This window comes from Peromyscus maniculatus, chromosome 10, assembly GCF_049852395.1.
Source record: "Peromyscus maniculatus bairdii isolate BWxNUB_F1_BW_parent chromosome 10, HU_Pman_BW_mat_3.1, whole genome shotgun sequence".
Classification (NCBI taxonomy): Eukaryota; Metazoa; Chordata; class Mammalia; order Rodentia; family Cricetidae; genus Peromyscus; species Peromyscus maniculatus.
The window spans coordinates 16,162,681-16,167,142 of NC_134861.1; positions in this window are offsets into that span (position 1 = coordinate 16,162,681).

The window sequence follows — 4,462 nt, forward strand, 5'->3', positions numbered from 1 at the left end:
AAGCTAAATGTCTCATACTGCATGTTTCTCTGAGTTCTGTCTTCCTCCAGCTTCATTCATCCCTTTCTCTTTAGTTCTAGAGAACTCATTGTGACTCTTATAAGGACCTTGTTGCTTTAATTTCTCTCAAGTTCACTTCTGCTCTTTGCAAACAAAGCATTGCATCCATTTCAGCTGACTTCCTTAAAGTTGGTTAAATATTAACTATGATTTTTATCATGTGTTATATAGATAACAATAAAATATAGATAAAATAAATTATGTTTCATAACATTTGGCATAAATTTATAATCATTACTTAAAATTAGCTGTTCCACTTTATTTTCTACATATAGTTGGCTCAAACTTATTATTTATGTTATGTGTTTTTATTAATTTTACTTCACTTTGTCAGTGCCACTTACTGTTGTGTAGCAATTTCCTCTTGGTTAAAACATTCCCTCCTAGAGGGAGGTTCATGAGATTCAGAAAATGAATAATCTTCACAAAACTTGGAAAAGTGAAATTTACCAGATTATCTGGGACCCTTCTCAAGGTTACAGCATTAGTAAACAATTTCTGGGTAGAGTAGACCGATCTGTGCAGATTCCTGCAAGTAGTGCAAAAAGCTTCAGGAATGCAATTGTCCTAAGTTGTCACTTGAGCTGGGTGGACTTTTCAGTGATGCAGTTGCCTGTGAGTCATTCGTGCACCTGTAAATGACTACTCTACTACATTCCTGTAAATAACTCTAATAACATCCTTCATCCATCAAGTTTGATGTCGGTGGAGTTATTTCTCTGGTCTGTCATCAGTGACCTGTGTGGTACAAAGAGATATTTATTCCTGTTGCTCCAAGAAAAAAAAATAAAACAACACTCATAATATGGGGAAAGACCTGAATTAGATCACATGTCAGCAAACCACAAAACTCTATAGACTCTTCATGCCTGCTTTATCTGTTGAACTGAGTTGTATTCATTCCAGAGTTAAAGATGTTTTTGTATGTGACTCCCTTAAAAGATCACTTTTATGTACAAGAATAGTCTTCAGCATTGAAACACTGTTATTATCTCAGTTAAATATGATGAAAAAACAGGTGTTATCCTATTTCTCATACCAGTACATGGAGATGTTGAATGGTCTAAAAGAGAATTACTATAATAGAGGGAGGATATAACCAGAATAGTATATTATCCATCAAGAAATAATACATCTCTTCTTTTTCCAGCCAACCTGACATCCCCTAGCACATTTTCCTTGCACACATTTGACTCAAGATAGAAATATCCATGGAAACAGCAATAATAGTAAAAAGGTGACAATGAGTGCTATATTCTGTTAGACCCGTCAATAATGTAGTAGTGACTCAGTACATGAAGACTTAGTTAATCTAAACTTATGAGCACCCTTCCTATTAGTTCCTCATAAACCGTCCCTTTTACATAGTCTCTAGGCGTCTATTACTCATTTTTGTAATCAATAGAATATTCACAATTAGAATATCTAATCAATCTTCTAAAATATGTACATGGCAAATTTAGACATTCTCTGTGTTTGTTGCTTCAGTGACACATGTTGAGTCACATAATATATCTACATCAATATCATGTAACTATTTAATCCATCCTCCAGATGTTGAAAAGAGTAAAGGAGACTGATTCAAGGTTACATTGGGAAACTGGCATATTACATAGCTGTGCTAAGCACACTAGAACATACTGCTACCTTACTCATAAGCCTAATGCAGAATTTCTTAGCAACCAAACACATGAATCTTCACAGCTGTGCTGAAACACACAGAAGAGCTTAGTTTCAGAACAGTTTTATCCTCAGATTTTTTCTGTTCATCACAGTATCATTCTTTTACATAAATAAGGTAAAATAGAAAAATTGTGAAACATTGATATTGTGAGAAGAGGTACAGTTTTACTATAGCTAGTATGCCAACTAGCATGTAAATATTCCATAAGGTAAACACGGAACATTTTGAATGAATTATTGTAGCTTACAATAAACCAGGAAATTTAAAATAAAACATAGCTACAATTCTGGATATGCATTATCCAAATTGTGAGTACAAGAGGTGTAAAATTAGAGATTAATTACATTTTATAATCTTATCTTCTTTGACAATGTAGAACCCATTAGGAATATTAATGCAAAACATTTGGTTTGTGTATTTACATAAATTTGCATACTTGTACTCTTTCTATCTATATAAAAACATGTGTATGAGATAGAAGGAGAAAAAGATAGACTTTGCCAAAAACTCTATGCTTAAGAACATTTCTTCCAAATCCTGAACATCCTGATGACTATGTAATAACATAAATTGTTTCCTCTAATAAAAAACATACTATTTTAAGTTTTTAATAATTTTGTCTGTTAATATATTTGGAGAAATGCATGCCTAATTCTGTATCAAGAGGAAGTTAATTGTAGGATACCTAATCTCATATCACACTGGATAGATAGCATGCACACTCTCCAAGGAAAATCTTCTAATGCCATATTCTAATGCTGTGCAGCTACAGCACCTCCCTGTGGGCGTGCAGCTCCTGATGATCTGCAGCTTCATTTCTGGAAGGCAGGAATGAAGGGAATCAGGAATGCAACAACTGGATATTTGCTACTGAAGTATTCTAAATCCCTTGTGTACTTCATATATTCAAGTCCAACAAAAGGTTGCAGTCTATTTCTTGAATGAAGCAAAAGAGTTCTCATGCTTTTTCAATCACTGCTCCTTTCAAAAGGCTTCTAGAAAACTCTAGTGTTCTGTGGTGTATTATCTTACATTGAAATCTACATGAAGATATGAGGATGGCCATAACTCTCTTTGTGTTCATGCTCCATGCCTGAAATTAATAGTGCACAGAACCACAGTACACAAAAGCATCCACAGTACACTCTGAGAAACTGAAATTGGAGTCACATAGCTCACTGATTCAATGAAGGATATGATCATTTAGTAAACAGTGGGCATCATATGTTTGGAGACTGCTGTACATTCTGACTTTGAGAAAATGAAGACTTCAGAGCACTTGAGAAGTCTGGCAGTGTTGATTACAAATGAAGTCTTTAAACACTGATCCTCAGAGTGCCCTGCTGAGTGGAAATGGAGGCTGTGGCCAAGGCTACAGTGTCCAAATCTGCTAAGATTAATGGGAGTGAATTACCATTTTGCTCCAAAGGAATGTTTGGACATCAGTGAAAAATGAGTCTAAACAAAACTGAATGTCCACATTCTAGCATTATATTAAAGATTTAAATAGTGTGAAATCATTCCAGACCTTGGAATTACTTTGTGTTGTTAATGCCATTTGGGTGACATGTGTTCATTAGTATATGAAAATACTATGAAGTAAAGTTTTCATTGAGTATTGGAACTGCTTAAAACTTCCCTAGGTGTAGATCATGAGAGATTTATTCATGGCTACTAACAAACTTTAAACAATGAGAAATAACCCAAAATAGATGAAGAGAATCAGCATTCATCAAGGTGTGACAGTGCCAGCCACCAGATTTGTTCATTGACAGGTTGCCTCATATTTACTGTTTTTCCAAATGAAAATATGGAATAAGAATCATTGCTTTCACTTTTTAAATAATGGTTGTTTCAAAAATTAAGCATTTGTTGCTAAGCAAGCAGTGAGTTTTGATAGAAACAAAAAAAGACTTTGTCTCAGAAAATGAAGATCACAGGATTCTTCCTTGTTAAGGACTTTTCTAAATATCTTGGTCTTAAGTGTAAGGATAGTGTTGTGGTTTGAATTAGAATGACCCTAATGGGCTCATATACTTGAATGCTTGGTCCATAGTTGATGGGATTGTTTGGAAGGATTAAGAGGTGTGGTCTTATTGGAGGAAGTGTGTCACTGGGAGGTGGACTTTCAGGTTTCAAAAGCCCCTTCCATTCTCAGTTAATGCTCCCCCTTCCTTCCCTCCCTCCCTCCCTCCCTCCCTCCCTCCCTCCCTCCCTCCCTCCCTCTCTTCCTTGTAATTGTTGGCTCAACCTTAAAGCTCTAAGCTATTCCTCCAGCACCATCCTTGCCCTCTTGCTGCTCTGATTGCTACCATGATGGTCATGGACTCTGCTGTATCCTGGAACCACGAGTCCCAAATTAAATGCTTTCTTTTAGAAGTTGTCTTGGCAATGGTGTTTTGTCATGGCAGTAGCAAAGTAACTAAGACACATACATAAGCACTCACTTGCCCTCATTAGTAATATTTCTCAAAGCATAGTGAAAATATATATTTTTTGAATATACACAAAAGATAAGTTCATTCACTGTATTCTAAGTCACACCAATAGGATAAGAACACATGACATTCAATACAGACAGCAGTAAAGGAAAAGTAATGAGTAAATCTGTAATGGAATCTCCTGTCCTTAAATGTTTCCATGTGTGTGTTTCAGTCTAGGTATGAATGATATAAATAATGGTAGCCAGCATTCCCCTGGGAGGTGCTACCTGACAGT